At 43.0% G+C, this 20,129-nt stretch overlaps 1 protein-coding gene across 10 annotated transcripts in view; it reads left to right on the plus strand.

Annotated features, from left to right (window-relative positions):
• The first annotated feature begins 2,757 nt into the window (after positions 1 to 2,757).
• PHC2 (polyhomeotic homolog 2) overlaps positions 2,758 to 20,129 on the plus strand; it is a 120,695-nt gene continuing 103,323 nt past the window's right edge. For 3 of the 10 annotated variants that reach the window (XM_073902960.1, XM_073902964.1, XM_073902966.1), the window contains exon 1: positions 3,427 to 3,665. The gene's annotated coding sequence lies outside the window, so the exon portion shown is untranslated. Of the gene's footprint in view, positions 2,860 to 3,035; positions 3,666 to 20,129 lie in introns of those variants that run through there. The other 7 variants (XM_073902962.1, XM_073902969.1, XM_073902968.1 and 4 more) reach the window with 7 other exon arrangements.

The raw sequence follows: 20,129 nt of genomic DNA on the forward strand, positions 1-20,129 counted from the left end.
ACTTGGCCAAGTTCACAGAACAAGAAAAGTGGCAGAGTCTGTTCAAACTAGAGTTAGCAAGCACATACTCTTCTTATTCCTGGACAACCTTTATTTGCAAGTCGGGATGGGGGTGGGTGGGGCAGCATCTGGTTGGGGGAGAAAGGGTCTAGAGCACTTTGCTTAAGGCTGTGCCTGCCTCAAAAGTACATTGTTTGTACTGGACTTACACGTTTATTTTGTTTAATTAGCAAATACAGCTCTAGTGCTTAGTATAAGGGGTGCTAAGCGCTTTATGTTAGTAACTTATTTACCTTCACAAGAGACTAGAGGGTGGGCACTGTTTCATTCCCATTTTGCAGATGTGGAAATTGAGACCCAAAGAGGTTAAGCAACTTTTCCAAGGTAGTGGAAGCAGGATTCACACTTGCTCCTTTAGGTCCAAGTTGTATGCTCTTAACCACTCTTCTATACTGCCTTATCTTTTGGAGTGGTGGTGGTTTGACTGTCCAAGTGTGTATACCCGGGGGGTGGGGGGGTGAGGGAATTAACACCCCACACCAGCCACCCTTTGGTGCTATTCCTGCAATAAGACCGTGAGTAATTTGACCCTATATGGTGAATGGCAGGATAGGGGCTGTTTAGCCCTGGGTTTCTCTGAGTCAACAGCTTTTCATCCCTGCCCCACTTCCTGAAAACTCTTTGCTCCTCAGCTTTGGAAATCCTTTGAGCACAAAGAGCTCATTTCCTGTGGCCAGGAAGGACGGAGGAGTTCCTGATGACAGCTCATCTCCCTCATTAAGGCGCTCATAAAAGTGTTTCAAGGAGCCTGACTTATGGCTCCGCTGTTTGTCAAGATCCTCTTCTGTAAGAAGCCACTCTGGTAATTTGGTGCTAGGAGATGTGCAGGAGAAACCAGCTCCTTTGAGTCCAGGAATTATTTATGATCCTAAGAAGAGGGAATGTCATTGGAGAGATAACAAGTCTTCACCAGCACAACAGGCTGTTTAATATGCCACGAGGGATGGGGAACAGCTTCAAAATTCCAAAACCAGCTAGGAAACCTTGAGAGATTCTGTACATGTGGGTTGTCTGTTCCTAGGCAAGCTCCTGGTGCAATAACAGCTAACAATTATGGAAGTTTTACCCTAAGCCAGGACTTGTGCTAAATGCTTTTTATATGTTAATTCATTTAATTGTCACACCATTCCTACCCTACTTTACAAATGAGGAAATCAAGGCACAGCGAGGTTAGGTAACTTACCCAAGGTCACACATTAGTGAGTAGCCAAGTCAGGATTTTATTCAAATAAGTCTGCCTGCGCAGTTGTGCTTGTGAACACCAGTTACAGTTTAGGAGGAAATTGGGTTTTAAATCAGCCCAATAAAGTGAAATGTACAATATATTCAAAATTACCTTTGATAATCCCTTAAAATGCCTATAAAGTTCAGCATATTTGATTTGAGGCATATGGCCTTTCTCCAGTAATCAGAGAATCACTGAGCTAACTTAAAGGAGCAAAGGGAAAGTCCATATGCAGATGTTTACACTTTTAAACTACTCTGCTTCAGATCTCTAGGGGTAAAAATCAAAAAGCAGGGAATTGTAGAGTGTACGTACCCACCTACAGAGGTGACTATTCTTTTTTAATATTTAGCCTCTGTGACCCTAACACATACCACTTGTCACGTGATGGTTTGCAGAGAGCATGGTCACATTTTAAGAGGAGAGGCAGGGAAGTTCTGTTACAGAAGTCCAAGTCCAAGCCTAAATTAAATGAGCCTGGTACAATGAGACTTCATGAGACTAGCTTTAGAGCCAGATAAACCTAGATTTGAACCTAAATCTGTTACTTACTACCTGTGTAGCCTTGAGCAATTTGTTTAACTTCCTAAAGCCTCAGTTTCTTAATCTGTAAAATGGTCATAGCAATACCATGTGTTGAGAAGATTGAATTTAAAAGTTTATAAAGTATCGAGTTTGAGTATAAATCATAGTAATTAAGTACTAGCTCTTAAGAGCTGTTTGACGGGAGGCAGGTCACGTTACCTCTCAGCCTCATTTCTCCTCATCTGCAATATGGACATAACTGTTCTGCCTACTAACGTCAAGGGTCATTGTAAAGAAACGCTAAAGCACTGTATAAAGTTTGTGGAGGATCTTCTCAGCCGTCTGGTATACCTGGAATTGTGAGGAGGTACTGGGAGACCCCTGCTGGAGAAAGTGACTCTAAGGGAGTCCTGGGCCTGAAGTCAAATATGGACTCAGCTCTCCACTTTTGCCATTTGGTGTGACTGTGTGACTTTGAGTGAGTGACCTAATCTCTCTGAGCCTCCACTTTCCCTTCGATTAAAAGTGGGGTTGACAGTACTGACATCACAAGGTGACCCCGAGATTCATATTCTGCCGAAAAGTGTTAGGCACGTGGTAAGCGCTCATTTACTGTTTGCTGAGTCTGAATCCTTCTGAGAGGAGCCAAATTCAGCCCCTCTCCCTCCTCAGGGTGGGGAAAGTGCACGGTGTCTCCACACGGAATTCGGGTAGGAGAGATGCTCCCGGGGGGCCACTGGGCTCCAGTGCCTCCCCGCTTCCCCCCGCCTCCCGTCCTCCCAGCCGTTGCCATGGCCACCGGTTCAGGCCCGGAGCAGCACCTAGGCGTGTTCAACCCAATCCCCGCCTTTCCAGAGTGACCATTGGTTGGAGAGGCCACGTGATGCGCGCTGGTATGCTAATATATGGTAATCGCCCCCACGCCCCTCCTCCCCGGGCTGTGTCCGAGTAGCCAGCAGGGTGCGCGGCGCCGAGCCGAGGGGGCGGGCTGAGGGGCGGCCCCCGGGAGAGAGCGGCCAGGTGGAGGAGGAGCGCGAACGCGACCGCAGGTAACGGGCGGGCGCGTGCGCGCTGGGGCCGGCTCGCGGCGGACGGGCAGCGCGCGGGGCACTCGGGCCGCTGCGCTGCCGGCTTAACCCTTTGGGCACCCAGCTGTCACGCCCGGGCCGGGGCGCGGCGACCGGGCCGGGCCGCGCGGGGCGGGACACTGCCGTGGGCACGGGCGGGCAGGCGGCGGGCGGCCTGACCCGGGATCCGGGGCGCGGGGCCCGCGCGGGCACCCGGCAGTCGGGCCCGCGGAGCGACCGGCCGCGACGCTCAGGGTGCCGGGACCCAGCGGCGGCGAGGGCTGCGGGGCAGCCGCGGGGCCGGCACTTGCGGCAGGCTGAGGGGGACTGACCGGTGCACCGGCGCTCGCGCGGCTTCTCGGGGGCCGAGTCCCTTCAGCGCAGAGGCCCGCGCCTCGGCAGCCCGTGGCCTGGCGCGGCCTGCGTCCGCTCGGCTCGTCCCGCAGAGTGCGAGGAGACCCGGGGGTCGGGCCTGACAGCCCGGCCGCCGGCACTTTGACCCGGAGTCAAGCAGCACCCCCCCACCCCCCGCGTGGGACGAAAGCGAGATTGGTGCTTGGGGGGGCACCGGCAGAGGGAATTGGGGATTGCCGGTGCTGGGAAGAGAGGACAATTCCCTAAAGGAAAGCCAGGCCCCAAGATTTGCCAGGTTTGAGAAGGAGGGATGCCCAGGAAAGGCACTGGCCCCTTGTTTTCTGTGCTGGGTGATGACCTGACACTCATGGGCAAAGGTCACTGCCGGACACCTGGATCGGGTCTGTCATGTCCAGAGGAAGCGGCTGTTTTGCGTGAGTTTCTAACAAATTTTTTATAAGACAAGGTTTAAATTCGTCTTCCTTTCTCGCCCTTCAACTAGGTCGGCTAACAGTGTGTTCTTTGGATTATCCACCTCCCCTCCCCCAACCACCACCAGTTCACTAAGATCGGTGGCAGCTTTAGGCTCACGGTGTAATTTAGCTTTCACTACAACAGAGATGGTAGGATGGGCGATGTGCCACTAATGTTAAGCTTGCCCTGGGAGCTTCTTGGAAGAGTGGGGTGAGGGGGATGTTGCTATCATCAATGGGGATGAAAACCCGGCTAATGTGCCAGTGATATCAATAGAATTTCCTTTATGAGTCTAAAGTCGTTTCTCCCAAATCAAGGGAAAACGTGGTTACACATGAAAAGTACAGGAACCAATTTGATTTTTGCAAGTGAAGTGCAAATTGCACTTCTTGATGCTCTTGATGTCTTTTATCACACAACAACAAACACTTGCTCTATGCCAGGCACTCTGCTGTGTCTTGTGCTGTGTCTTGTGCTATGTCTTGGGGATGCAGAGATGAATAAGATAATTAGGCCTTGTCCTCAAAGAAGTAGTGGGAGAGACAAAATTGCCAGTAAAAGTGATAGCATAATAGATGTGTATATAAAGAGCTGTGGAAACACAAAGGAGGGAACAATTAGCTGTCTGAGAGGGTCAGAGAAGGCTTTCCAGAAAAGAACATGTTTAAGCAAGATCTTGAAGGATGAATAGGAGTTTGCTTCGCAGAGAAGATTGGGAAGGACAGGAAGGGCAGCCAAAGCAGAGGAGAGAGTGAATATAGACACTTGAAGAGTGTGGTATCTCTAGGCAATGGCTTTATATTGTAGCCATGGCCTTTTTCCTTCCTTGATAAAGTAAGTTTCCAAAAGTAATCTAGAATTTCTAATTGCCACTACAATTTTCAAGTGGTATTTTCCTTCTTATTGTTCTTCTTCCCCACTTTTTCCCCTTACCGGTTTTTCTGAGCCTCACCCCTGGTCTTTGTCACTTGTATCTTTCCAAGTAACAGTCCAACATACAGAGATAGGAAAGGGATACTTTGCAGTAGCTCCAAGGTAGAAGGCCTGGACACTGGGTAGAATGTGTAGCAATAGAGGCACAATCCTGAGAGGACAGATCTACACCAGACAACAAAAGGAAAATACAGGGCATAACCAGGGAAGCAATGCTGAATGTCACATCTGTGAGGTCAGGTTTCTGAGACCTGAGGAAGTGAGTAATAAGGTCAGAAGCTGGGAGGATCTGGAGCAAGAGAGGATCTGGCCTGTGATATGGGTCAGGACAAGCAGTTCAGGACTGAGCCATGAATCATGCAGAAGTGACAGAACCCACTGTTATATGGTGCCAGTCGCAAAGGACAGGGTTGGATCCGACAGCTTCAAGCAACTATTCAGAAAAGGACAGCACCATCTTCTCAATAGAATATTTCTAGCAGTTCCTTCTTTCTGTTCTGTCTCCCTCCTTACTCTTACCCTCTTTTGATCCCATTTTCCACCCACGATGCACTTTTATTGGGTTTCTTTTACCAAGGGCTTAGCTACCAAAGCAGAGAAATCCTATTCTGCTGCCTTAGCATCCACCTCCAGAACTCTAAATAGTCCCATTTTACCTCATAAGCCATCAACTAGCCAGCCTATGTTCACTTCCTAATCATTTGGAAACAGCAAGGTTGGCCCAGAGGTAATACAATGGACGTCCCCAAAATTCACCTAATGTTCAAATTAGATAAAGGCGTTTTAGCTTTGCTTAAACCAACATTAATTTTTAGAATGGATAGTGAAGTTTTGGCAAATCCTCTGTCTTGAACTATGCTACAGATCAAGCAACATGAAGAAGTTGATGTGCCTAATACGCATTGCTAGGATTGACAATTCTGTAAGTGCTAGAGAGTCACGGGTGCTATTTAAGCAATTTTCTCAATCACCATGTTTACTGAACACCTGCTTGTGTGCAAATACTGTGCTGTATTTGTGGTTTGGAAGAGACAGGAAAATGGGAGAGGTGGTGTAGTTTGGGGATTATTCTCAGCTAGGCAAGGATTTGGATCCCAGTTCCACCAGTTATTTGCTATATGACAAGTTAGTTGACTTTGTTTCTTTGTAACAATGCCACCTACCTCATGGAGTTGTGAGGATTAAATGTAAAGCAGCCATTCGGTACGTTTTCAAAGTGCTGAAACATGGGGCACCTGGGTGGCTCAGTCGTTAAGCGTCTGCCTTCAGCTCAGGTCATGATCCCAGGGTCCTGGGATCGAGCCCCGCATCGGGCTCCCTGCTCAGCGGGAGGCCCGCCTCTCTCTCTCCCACTCCCCCTGCTTGTGTTCCTGCTCTCACGCTCTCTCTCTCTCTCTCTGTCAAATTAATAAATAAAATCTTTAAAAAAAAAAAGTGCTGAAACATGTGGTATTATAGGAGTCAAAAAAAGGAGAAAGATCATTATGGACTATGATTACAAAGGAAGGCTTGAGAGAAGGAGGGTGGAAGGAATTTCCAGATGGGAAAACTCATGTTTATAAAGCATGGGACAGGAGTATAGAAGAAAGTTTTCAGGGACCAGCCTGGCAAGATCAGGTTTAAGCAGAGAAATTGTAAGACTGGAAGGGGTGATTGAAGCCTGACTTTAGCAGGCATTGAATGGTGAACTAAGGAGTTAGATCCCACATGATGGAAAGTCTGAAGATATTTGGTTAGGAAAATGTGGGGTCGTGAAAGTATTTTTAAGAAGATTCTCAACAACAGTGTGGAGAATAAACTTTAGTAGGAATAGAAAGAGAACTGCACAACCAGCTAGTACATTATTTACATAGTCTAGATGTGAGGGGGTAAGGAATTGAATTAGGGTGACAGTGAAAATAAAAGATGGATTCAATAAGTATCACAAAGGAAACATGAACAGGACTCTATGACTGTGGATATGGAGGACAAGAAATAAGGAAGAATCAAATAAAGCCTTGAACTTGGGTGACAAGATGAACAGAGATAAGACAAAAAGGAAAGCCAGTTTGGGGAGAAGAGGAAAAGCTAGATGCTAGATATCCTGAGGTGATACTGGAACTCACAAGTGGACATGTCCCATATGTATTTGGAAATGGGGGGCTAGTGCTCAAATAAGAGAAGTCAAGGAGTCTTATGTAGAGAAGGTGATCAGTGAAGCCATGTGATTAGCTTAGTCGACCAGAGGTAGCCGCATTGAAACAGAAGTATAGAGGACCAAGGGCTGAAGCTTGGAGAAGCCCACATCTAGGGAGGTAGGAAGAAGAAATGGGGTTAGTATGGTAGAAAAGAAGGAATATCAGAGAAGCCAAAGAACCATCTAGTTTATTCATCCAACAAATGCATTCTCTTCATGACCATTTTTTTAAAAGATTTCATTTATTTATTTGAGAGAGTGAGAGAGAGAGCCCAAGAGGGGGTAGGGTCAGAGGGAGAAGTAGACTCCCTGCCAAGCAGGGAGCCAGATGTGGGACTCGATCCCGGGACTCCAGGATCATGACCTGAGCCGAAGGCAGTCGCTTAACCAACTGAGCCACCCAGGGATCCAACTTCATGACCATTTGTGTACCAGATAGATGCAAGGCTGACTGGACATGCTGTTAGCCATGAGGGTGCAGTGTTAGTTAACAAAAGTCAGAAAGGAGAAGAGAGGGTTTCGAGCTGGAGGAATCGGTCAACAGTATGAAATTGTACAGAAAGTGGGAGATGCCCATTTTATTTAGTAAACAGGAGGTCATTAGTAACTTTTTGAGAAGGGGGTGGCCATGGGGATATTAAATGCCAGAGTAAAGAGTATTGTGGATAAAAAATGGAGGCAGCATGTACATCACCCTTTGTATGCTTTGCAATACATGGGAAGAGAGAAGTAGGAAAGTGGTTAGAGAAGGCAGAAGAGCCAAGCAGAAGATTCGATCTTCCTTGTCTGCCTCATTTAGTTGCCCTAAAATCCCAGTCGCATGCTTTCATATCCTTAATAGCAGTTCAGCAATTCATTTCTTAAACTTACTGCTTTGATAATTACCTGCATATTTCACCGAACAATAATAGTTCAGCTACTACTTGTTGAGTGCTTACCATATGCTGAACACTTTGTATACATTCTATTCCTTATCCCATTTAATCCTAACAATACTGGATTACAAGCACACAACCTCTTGGAAGTATGAAGAGGCTAAATAGATTGCCTAAAATTCCATAAATAATGGTTGGCAAAGATGGGATTTGGACCCAACTCTGACCCTAAAGGACCATGCTATACTGTCCCTGAAGGCAGGACCAGCTTCGCAGGTATGCAACCTAGGCAACCTCCTAGGGCCCTGCACTTAGAAGGGCTCCTCACTTGGCTTAATGCTCCGTTGTTGCTATCTTGAAATTCTTAATTTTTTAACAAGGGTCTTGCTCTTTCATTTTGCACTGGACCCCACACATCATCGAATAGGCTCTGCCTGAAGGTATCAGTACTACTTCCTGAAGCTGGAAAGCATGTTGTGCTGGATCCCTTGTTTTGATTGTGTAGTGTGTCAAAGTCCTTGTTGTGTCATGGTGCATGATCACATTTTTCTGTGGTCTTCTCATTTTGGACTCCTGATATTAAGGGCAAATGGGGAATATTTTGGGGCTCAACTAGATAGTCAGTATGAAGATAAGAGAATAAAGAGGCAAGGAATTATTACCTGGAATGGCTCCTGGAAACTCATCCATCACATCTTGAGAGTATTATTAGGTAGAGTTACAGTCCTGATGCTGTTGGTACTCCCAATTTAAATAAGAAATGAGTTCATTTCTATTTCTTTTTTAGTCAGATATTCCCATTTGCTTGTAGGAAGCTATGGCAAGCTTTTTTTAACCTGCTAAAACAGAAATTGGGATTGAACAGATATAATGCAACTTATCTGCCCTAATCTCATGCCTTTTTAGTCAGGCTGATGCTACCCCTTTGCCCCCATACCAGGGACTACCCAGAAACTTTGAACAATGTGGACTGTTTACCACATTTGTCTTGAATGCTCATGGGAACATGACACCCTTGTCTTTGTTGCCTGTTCATTTCTTTTATCTACTCGTCTGAATCAGGAAAACTTAATCTTTGATATTATCTCTTATTTTTGGCTTTACAATCATTCCTTGGCACTGACAACAAATGACATTTTTCTGGTCCTCCTGATTACTGCTCTCTCAAAAACAACTTTTACTCATTCTCTCGTTCCTCCCACTCCTGGTCCCTCTGAGTAATTATTTGGCCAGTACTGACCAAGTCCTTACACCATGTGATACTAGCTGACCACCTGACCAGGTCCGAACACCAGCCAACTTAGGTTCTTCTGTGGAGGATATCAAACAAGCCTGAGATTGTGTTGCTTTCTCTCATTCCCTGTGTCATTCCCATTCCCAGAGGGCTTGTTCTCACTTTCTACTCCTGATATGGACCAGGTGAGCCTAAGGATATGTAAGATTAAAACTATAAAGAGATTCAGAGTATAACCTATGGTATATGTCACAAAACAAAGTTTAGATGGCCAGGTATTCTCCATGGTCTCCTATTTGTACTAGTGGTATAGTTGCCAGAAGGCATGTAGTAGTTATCTATTGCTGTGTAACAAATGACCACCAAATCTGTCAGCTGAAAACAACAAACTTCTCTATCTCTTAAGATTCAATTCAAGCATTGCATCTCAGAAGCATTTCCCCACTTGCTTTTTTTTTTTTAATATTTTATTTATTTATTTGACAGAGACACAGCAAGAGAGGGGACACAAGCAGGGGCAGATGGAGAGGGAGAACCAGACTCCCTGCTGAGCAAGGAGCCCGATGCAGGGCTCGATCCCAGAACCCCGGGATCATGACCTGAGCCGAAGGCAGCAGCTTAACGACTGAGCCACCCAGGAGCTCCTCCCCACTTGTTTTTAATGAAATAGTATCTTTCCTCTCTGGGCTTCCTTTGTGCTTTAGCATCTCATTTTAGCACTTACCACAGTGTTGTAATTGCTAAGGAACTATGTCTTTTTCATATCCATAGTTTCAGTTCTGAAAACCATTCCTTGAACATAGTAGATGCTCAGTAAATAGTTGTTGACTATGCTTAAGAATAGCTTGTACCTGGGGCACCTGGGTGGCTCAGTCATTAAGCGTCTGCCTTCGGCTCAGGTCATGATCCCAGGGTCCTGGGATCGAACCCCACATCGGGCTCCTTGCTCCGCAGGAAGTCTGCTTCTCCCTCTCCCACTCCCCTTGCTTGTGTTCCCTCTCTTGCTGTGTCTCTCTCTGTCAAGTAACTAAAATCTTAAAAAAAAAAAAGAATAGCTTATACCTCTATATACTTTTTACTCTAGAAAACATATATACTGCAAAATACCTAGCCTTGTGCCCTGTGATAAATACACCCTTCTTCATTTCCTTGTCTAGATGCTCAAGTATCATTGTTGTTGAAGATGTAAAGAGACTATTATACGTATCAAAGACTTGTTGATGTGCCAACTCACCTATTCAAGGGAGGGCTTCTCGAACTTGTTTCTGTCGGTTAAGTCCCTTCTCCATCCATCTGAAACCAGTTCTAGCCCTTGTAGGAAATTGTATAATGAGCCCCTAGCCCAAAGATACTTGATTCAATAACAAAGCCAACATTGGTTCACTATTTAAATATTTGACTATAAACCTTATGAAGGCAGGACCTGAGTCTGGCTTATTCACTGCTGTATTCCCAGCACCAAGTACTATTAGATGCTTAATAAATACATGGTGGATGAATTAATGACACTCCATACTTGATACTCATGTTCCATTCCTGTTATCCAGGTTCTGAATTCTGATCACCCAGAATCTTAGGTGTTCATCATCTCGTATGCCCCAGACATTTTGTCTTGGTCCTTGACTCTTCTCTTCCCACTCTTTATCATAGCTGATCTTTGGGAATTTGACTCCTTGCTTACTCTGAATTAATTCAGAGGCACCTCTTCCTCTCTTGATCTTCCTAACTAATAATATTGGCCAGATGCCCTTAGGAGAATATTCTTTTCTCTACCTATAGCCAGAAACTATATGTGTTGAAAAATACTGAACTAAAGAGAATTACATTCAAATTTCAAAGGAAAGGAGACAGGCCCCTTAAGAAGCAAGTTTTGGCCAGAAACCAAGTTCTAAAATTTTGTGAGTCTGTTAAACTGATTAACTTGTAAGCTTAAGCAATTCAATGCAAATTAATTTTTATACCAACCAGCAAATCAAAGGAGGGGAGGGAATTAAGTGAGTGTGTAAATATGGTTGCCAGGGAAACTTTTCCTGACAGAAGAGGGAACCTCACAGGAATTTATGCAGGCCCAAGAAGGCAATGTAACCTGATCTCTCTGTTCTCTCTCTGTTGGGGGAAGAAAACAATGTAGAAACCATGGGTACAGATAAGGGTGGCTAAAGCCTAAAGGCTTTTCTAGAGACTTGAGGAGTAAGTTCTCCCTCTTAAAGCAGGACTGAGTAGTAGAGTTCTCCAGAGCAAATATGACTATTATAAGGCACCCGTTACTTCTGAGAAAACATCTGGAAATGCAGAGTTCTGAATCCATCTCTGAAACGGTATTCATTCATTCAACACATATGTATTCAGCACTTTCTAAATGGCCCATTGCCCAAAGGGAATATGATTATAAAGGATTGATAACAATTTGAAGGTCCTATATCACACCTAGTGGATGGTCTTAAAATTTTGTCTAAATTAAGTTTTTGAATAAAGGGTAATATGGACCTAAATAATGCTTTTTTTAAAAATTAAATTCTGTTTCTGTAGAAAAAGCATGAACACAAGGGCATTTTCTGCCATATTTCTATTCTCAGGTCACCATTCTTGAGAAATACCTAACCTGTTGATCCATAAAGTCACACCTTAAGGTCGATATTCATCTAGTGACAGTGTCTCATCTGAGTTGTAGGCTTAGTACCAGTAAAGGACAAATCTATCTCCTAGATAGCTAAAATCATAAGAGACCCTTAACATCTTAGCTATAAACGATGGGTGGTTTGAGATCTAAAATCTTGGCTGTAAAATGCATTTGGATTGAAATGTGTAACACTGTTGCGTATCTGAGGCCTATCATTCAGTGTTTGCCCTTTTGCCTTAATGTGCTGGAGTTTTGTATTGTGTATGGTGCCTTTCAGTGGCCTGCAGAGAGGGCAGTAGACGGTAGTGGTTAACAGCATGGACTCCAGAGCCAGACCATTCAGGTTCCAGCCCCACCTCCACCACTCATTAACTGAGTTTTACAGCCTTCTTCGAGTCTCCTTGTGCACAGTGGGGATAATAATAGTACCTACCTTGAAATATAGAATTAAACAGGTTAATACATGTGAGGAGCATAGTATACCCTGTGTAAGCTGTACCTTTTATTATTTCCTGTGTCCTCCTAGATAGTAGGGTTGATTCCATTTGAAGGAAGAGCTGGTTGAGGTATACAGAGGTAGAATTTCCCTAAAGTTGTATGCTAAGTTTGGGCTCAGATTATTTGCATCCTTAATTTAGCCCTGAAGTTTTCCATTCTACTTTGTAAGAGAGAGAGAAAAGGAGCATTTGAGTAGGAGAGGAGAATTTGGCTTTTGGAGCACTTTGAAATAGGGGTTATTTCACAAAAGATGGTGACACTAAAGCACAGGAAAATAAAGTTGTCTTCTCAAAAGCAAAATCAGTGTGAGAAATGGTTGGGAGTCATGTAAGACAGGGGACGTCATACTGGGCAGGCCTTTGTATGTCGAGCTCCAAATTCTGTCTCTGATCAGGATAACGGGACAGTTGGAGGAAGTCTTGTAGCTGCCATCCATGACGGGATCTTCTAATTATAGGGATGGACCCGCCTATCCCTAACTGTTTTAGTGTCTTGCTATGTCTTGGTCACTCAAAAATGTAAGCTCTACTTCTACTTTGGGTCTTTAAAATCTGTTCATTTATTCAACATTTTTAAAGCTCTGCACCCCCATGCTAGTAGCTAGGGATGCAAAGATGACTAGACTCCAATCCTAGCACCCTAGAGGTTTATAAAGGAAGACAGACATGGAAACATTAATTATGGTATCATACTCACTGTCATTAATAGAAGTATGGACAAGATGTTTTGAAAGCTTAGAGGAGGGGTCACTTAATTCTGCTTAGAAAAGTCACCTTCTGAAGAAAGTCACAAATGAGATAATGACAGGAGGATAGGGAGCCCTTAGGCGGACAGCGTGGCTCAGACAGAAGGAGCAGTATGTGCCAAGGTGGGGTGTCCATGCGCAGGAGAGCAAGTATACGCAGGGAGTTGCAAATCATCTGACATGACTGAAGCAGAGCATACGAGGCGGGTAGCGGCAGAAACGAGGCTAAAAAGTAGGCCAGGGGCAAACACAAAAAGTTTGGCTGGCCAAGCTAAGGAATCTGGTCCTATTGTTAGAGGCCCCAGAGAAGTGTTGAAGCAGTGAGGGGCTCAGAGCTGCAGTCCAGAGAGTGGTTTGGACAGGAGCAAGACTGGACACACAGTCTCACGATCATAAGGGCACCTCTAGCTCGACTTCTCATCTCCTGCCAGTATTTTCACTGAGTATGTGCACTTGTTCTTCTCCAGCCCTGATTGATCGATGACATGCCAGGTAGAGGGCTAACTGCTGGAAATCCTGAAGATTTCCAGAAGTCGAGCTGGGTTGGGTTGGCCTTGTCTTTGCTCATGGTGATGTCCCTGTCCCTGTCCCTGTCCCTGTCATAACTCACCCCTCTCAACTTTCCTCTCTCCTAAGTGCAGAGTTTTCATCATTTAGTGAATTCCTATGCCGAGTGAATCAATTGCATCCCCCTTTTTAGATTTTTGCTATTTAAATTCTTCATCTTGTTTCATTTCTGCAAACATCAGGCATTCTAGGTTAGAGCGCTTAGTCCTACATTAAACTCTTTGGGCCCTACTTCCTGTCCTTTAGTGGTTTACAGAGTCCTTACTCTCTTCGTCCTTCTTTTCTTCTTACCCCAAGGAGGATACCAGAATTGCAGACTGTTATTTTCCAGGCTTTTTCTATGTGGTGTTAACACCTTTCACCTTGAGATCACAGTCCCCAAAAGAAAAACTCCTCCCACTCTGAATATAAGGAAATTGAAGATGAAAGGATATTTCTGCTGCGATAGAATAGCAGATAGTGTTTTATTAGAAATAATAGTGTTTAGTACATAATAATAAATTGTGATTATGATTTACTGAGCAGTTATTCTATATGCTAATTACCATGCTAGAACTTTACATGAGTTCTTATTTAAACCTCACGGACACTCTGCGCGGTAAGAACTTATTACTCCTATTTTATAGATGAAGAAACAGGCTCAAAGGGGTGAAATGATTTGTCCAAGTCACATCACTAATAATAATAGCGTCAGGTCTTGAACTCAGGCCTGATTCTAGAAATTAATTTCTTCACTACTGTGGAGCACAAGGTAAATATGCAGGATCTGGGTGGGGTACCTGTGCTCATTGAGAGTGAGCCCATTTTTTTCAACCTTTAGTGACAACTGCCATTGTCAAATCTAGTTCTTGGTTCTTACTAGCCATTTTAATAAGCTATTTTATTTGGATCATAGGAAGGCACAGTAAGTTTCTAGTAGCACCCCTCCCCCAAAGTTTGTGATGTTTCTCTTAATTTTATGGATTTTAGTTTGTATGTTAGTCCTTAGAGATGTTGTAGTTCATTATGGATTCGGTGCTCACAATTTGGGGACCTATCAGGTGAAAAGTTTGTGCCTTGGCATGTTGCATATTCTAACAGGTTTGTTGTAGAGAGAGCTAAATGTCCTCTTAAAAAATATTATATATGTTGTAATTTCTCTACAAGATCCGTCTACCCCAGGGATGGGTATAATAGGTTGAATAATGCCTATCCAAAGATAATTAGGTCCTATATATAAGGTAACTTATAAATGTTACCTTATAAAAAAGAGGGGTCTTTGCAGACGTGATTAAATTAAGGATCTTGACATGCGGAGATTATTCTGGATATCTGGGTAGGCCCTAAATCCCACCACAAATGTCATTCTGAGAGGCGGAGAGAGATTTGACACACAGACAAAAGGCGGCAATGTAAACACAGAGGCGGAGATTAGAGGGGTGCAGCCACAAGCCAAAGAACGTTGGCAGCCACCAGAACTCGGAAGAGTCCAGGAGTGGAATCTCCCTGAGAATCTCCAGGGAGAATGCAGCCTTGCCAACCCATTGATTTCAGCTCAGTGAAACTGGTATTGAAATCCCAGCCTCCAGGACTGCGAGAGAATACATTTCTGTGGTTTTAAGCCAGGAAGTGATTTGTTATGCCAGCCACAGGGAACTAATACAATGAGAATAGTCACTTCTTACGCTGCTTCGTTCATTTTGAGGACACATATCATGACTTAATAAAGGTGACAACCAACTAATATAACATGAATAATAATTGTAATTTCAGCAAACACTTGTGTAGTGCTCACTATGTGTCAGGTACTATTATAAGCATTTGAAATGTATTTATTCATTCAATTTTCATAACAACCATATGAGGGGAGTTCTATTACCATCTCCACTTCAAAATGGGGACATTGAAGTACAGAGAAGTTAGGTGACTTGGCCAAAATTATGTAACTAGTAAGTAGTGGAGCTAGGACCTGAACCCAGGCAGTCTGACTCCAAGTTCATGCTATGAAACACTATACAGGGGTTTGCACTTGGGAGGCACTGTCATTGTCAGTCCTCTGGCCACTTTCTCTCTCCATGTTTTCTGCTGTGTTCTTCCTCCATGTGTTCTGTATCTTTAATGTCTTTTCTCTGTTTTGTTGTTTTTTTTTTCTTTTTATAATAGCCTTGTGTGGTTTTCCTATCAGTAAATCTGGCCTCATAAAATGAGTAGGTAAGAATTTCCTTTTTCTATTTTCTGGAAGAGTTTATAGACCATTGGTTTTATTTCTTTTTTTGAATCTTTAGTAGAATTCACCAGTAAAATCATTGGGGCCTGGCGTTTTCTCTATGGAAAGCTTTTATGCCAAGAGCTTATGTTCTTTAATAGATAAAGGGCTACTATTCAAGTTATTTATTCTTTTTTTTAAAGATTTTTATTTATTTATTTGAGAGAGAGAGAATGAGAGAGAGAGCACGAGAGAGAAGAGGGTCAGAGGGAGAAGCAGACTCCCTGCAGAGTAGGGAGCCCGATGCGGGACTCGATCCTGGGACTCCAGGATCATGACCTGAGCCGAAGGCAGTCGCCCAACCAACTGAGCCACCCAGGCACCCTCAAGTTATTTATTCTTGAGTGAGCTCTGATAGCTTGTGTCTTTCCAGGGATTTGTCCATTTCATCTAAGTTGTTTACTTTATTGCTTATAGGATCCTTTTAATGTCTGTAGGATCTTTCATTCTTATTATTGATAATTTGTGTCTTTTCTCTTTTATCCCCCTGGTCATTCTGGACAGATCTTCATCAATTTTATTGGCTTATTTCAAAGAACCAGCTTTACATTTCATTGATTTTTCACCATACTTTTTCTGCATTTTATTTTACTGATTTCCATTTTCATCTTTATTATTTCCTTTCTTTTGTTACATTTCACTTGCTCTTTTTCTAGCTTCTTAGGTAGATGCTGAGATTAATCATTTGAGATCTTCCTCTCTAACATAGGTGGTTTAATGCTATAAATTTTCCTCTAAGTATGGCTTTAGCTATATCCCATAAATTTTGATGTGTAACATTTTTGTTTTCATTCAGTTCAAAATATCTTCTACTTTCCCTTGTGATTTCTTCTTTGACCCATCAGCTATTTTCTTTCCACATACTTAGGATTTTCTTAATAGCTTTATGTTCTAGATTCAAGTATAATTTTCTTATGCTCAGAAAATATATAGTTTGCTTGATTTTAATTCTTTTAAATTTATTAAGACTTATTTTATGATCCAAAACATGTATTCTGTTGTTACTGGGTAGAGTAATATAGATACAGATATGGATACAGATATATAATATCAGATTGGTAGTGTTGTTCAAGTCTCTTACATCTTTATTAATGTTTCTGTCTACTTGTTTTATCAATAACAAAGGGAAAAGAATTGAAACTTTTTAAATTTTTTATTGTTATGTTAATCACCATACATTACATCATTAGTTTTTGATGTAGTGTTCCATGATTCATTGTTTGTGCATAACACCCAGTGCTCCACGCAGAACGTGCCCTCTTTAATACCCATCACCAGGCTAACCCATCCCCCCACCCCCGCCCCTCTAGAACCCTGTTTGTTTTTCAGAGTCCATCATCTCTCATGGTTCGTCTCCCCCTCCGATTTACTCCCCTTCATTCTTCCCCTCCTGCTATCTTCTTCTTCTTCTTTTTTTTTCTTAACATATATTGCATTATTTGTTTCAGAGGTACAGATCTGTGATTCAAAAGTCTTGCACAATTCACAGCGCTCACCGTAGCACATACCCTCCCAATGTCTATCACCCAGCCACCCCATCCCTCCCACCCCCCACCACTCCAGCAACCCTCAGTTTGTTTCCTGAGATTAAGAATTCCTCATTATCAGTGAGGTCATATGATACATATCTTTCTCTGATTGGCTTATTTCGCTCAGCATAACACCCTCCAGTTCCATCCACAGTGTTGCATATGGCAAGATCTCATTCCTTTTGATGGCTGCATAATATTCCATTGTATATATATACATCTTCTTTATCCATTCATCTGTCGATGGACATCTTGGCTCTTCCCACAGTTTGGCTATTGTGGACATTGCTGCTATAAACATTGGGGTGCACGTACCCCTTTGGATCCCTACATTTGTATCTTTGGGGTAAATACCCAGTAGTGCAATTGCTGGGTCGTATGGTAGCTCTATTTTCAACTTTTTGAGGAATCTCCATACTGTTTTCCAGAGTGGTTGCACCAGCTTGCATTCCCACCAACAGTGTAGGAGGGTTCCCCTTTCTCCACATCGCTGCCAACATCTGTCGTTTCCTGACTTGTTAATTTTAGCCATTCTGACTGGTGTGAGGTGGTATCTCATTGAGGTTTTGATTTGGATTTCCCTGATGCCGAGTGATGTTGAGCACTTTTTCATGTGTGTGTCGGCCATTTGGATGTCTTCTTTGGAAAAATGTCTGTTCATGTCTTCTGCCCATTTCTTGATTGGATTATTTGTTCTTTGGGGGTTGAGTTTGATAAGTTCTTTATAGATTTTGGATACTAGCCCTTTATCTATTATGTCATTTGCGGATATCTTCTCCCATTCTGCCAGTTGTCTTTTGGTTTTGTGGACTGTTTCCTTTGCTGTGCAAAAGCTTTTTATCTTGATGAAGTCCCAGTAGTTCATTTTTGCCCTTGCTTCCCTTGCCTTTGGCGATGTTTCTAGGAAGAAGTTGCTGTGGCTGAGGTCGAAGAGGTTGCTGCCTGAGTTCTCCTTTAGGATTTTGATGGACTCCTGTCTCACGTTTAGGTCTTTCAACCATTTGGAGTCTATTTTTGTGTGTGGTGTAAGGAAATGGTCCAGTTTCATTCTTCTGCATGTGGCTGTCCAATTTTCCCAACACCATTTGTTGAAGAGACTGTCTTTTTTCCATTGGACATTCTTTCCTGCTTTGTCAAAGTTTAGTTGACCATAGAGTTGAGGGTCCATTTCTGGGCTCTCGATTCTGTTCCATTGATCGATGTGTCTGTTTTTGTGCCAGTACCATACTGTCTTGATGATGACAGCTTTGTAATAGAGCTGGAAGTCCGGAATTGTGATGCCGCCAGCTTTGCTTTTCCTTTTCAACATTCCTCTGGCTATTCGGGGTCTTTTCTGGTTCCATACAAATTTTGGGATTATTTGTTCCCTTTCTTTGAAAAAAGTGGATGGTATTTTGATGGGAATTGCATTGAATGTGTAGATTGCTCTAGGTAGCATTGACATCTTCACAATATTTGTTCTTCCAATCCATGAGCATGGAACGTTTTTCCATTTCTTTGTGTCTTCCTCAATTTCTTTCATGAGTATTTTATAGTTTTCTGAGTACAGATCCTTTGCCTCTTTGGTTAGATTTATTCCTAGGTATCTTATGGTTTTGGGTGCAATTGTAAATGGGATCTACTCCTTCATTTCTCTTTCTTCTGTCTTCTTGTTGGTGTATAGGAATGCCACTGATTTCTGTGCATTGATTTTATATCCTGCCACTTTACTGAATTCCTATATGAGTTCTAGCAGTTTTGTGGTGGAGTCTCTTGGATTTTCCACATAAAGTATCATATCATCTGCAAACAGTGAGAGTTTGACTGACTTCTTCTTTGCCGATTTGGATGCCTTTGATTTCTTTTTGTTGTCTGATTGCTGTGGCTAGGACTTCTAATACTATGTTGAATAGCAGTGGAGATAGTGGACATCCCTGCCGTGCTCCTGACCTTAGGGGGAAAGCTCTCAGTTTTTATTCGCTGTAGGTTTCTCATAGATGGCTTTTATGATATTGAGGTATGTACCCTCTATCCCTATACTCTGAAGAGTTTTGATCAAGAAAGGATGCTATACTTTGTCAAATGCTTTTTCTACATCTATTGAGAGGATCATATGATTCTTGTTCTTTCTTTTGTTAATGTATTGTATCATTTGATTGATTTGTGGATGTTGAACCATCCTTGCAGCCCACTTGGTCGTGGTGAATAATCCTTTTAATGTACTGTTGGATCCAATTGGCTAGTATTTTGGTGAGAATTTTTTTTAATTTTTTATTGTTATGTTAATCACCATACATTACATCATTAGTTTTTGATATAGTGTTCCATGATTCATTGTTTGTGCATAACACCCAGTGCTCCACGCAGAACGTGCCCTCTTTAATACCCATCACCAGGCTAACCCATCCCCCCACCCCCTCCCCTCTAGAACCCTCAGTTAGTTTTTCAGAGTCCATCATCTCTCATGGTTCGTCTCCCCCTCCGTTTTACTCCCCTTCATTCTTCCCCTCCTGCTATCTTCTTCTTCTTTTTTTTCTTAACATATATTGCATTATTTGTTTCAGAGGTACAGATCTGTGATTCAACAGTCTTGCACAATTCACAGCGCTCACCATAGCACATACCCTCCCCAATGTCTATCACCCAGGCACCCCATCCCTCCCACCCCACCCCTACTCCAGCAACCCTCAGTTTGTTTCCTGAGATTAAGAATTCCTCATATCAGTGAGGTCATATGATACGTGTCTTTCTCTAATTGACTTATTTCACTCAGCATAACACCCTCCAGTTCCATCCACGTCGTTGCAAATGGCAAGATCTCATATTTTTTGATGGCTGCATAATATTCCATTGTGTATATATACCACCTCTTCTTTATCCATTCATCTGTTGATGGACATCTTGGCTCTTTCCACAGTTTGGCTATTGTGGACATTGCTGCTATAAACATTGGGGTGCATGTACCCCTTCGGGTCCCTACATTTGTATCTTTGGGGTAAATACCCAGTAGTGCAATTGCTGGG

The sequence above is a fragment of the Callorhinus ursinus genome, unplaced genomic scaffold, assembly GCF_003265705.2.
Source record: "Callorhinus ursinus isolate GAN/ISIS: 27379988/994484 unplaced genomic scaffold, GSC_fseal_2.0 scaffold18, whole genome shotgun sequence".
NCBI classification, from domain to species: Eukaryota; Metazoa; Chordata; class Mammalia; order Carnivora; family Otariidae; genus Callorhinus; species Callorhinus ursinus.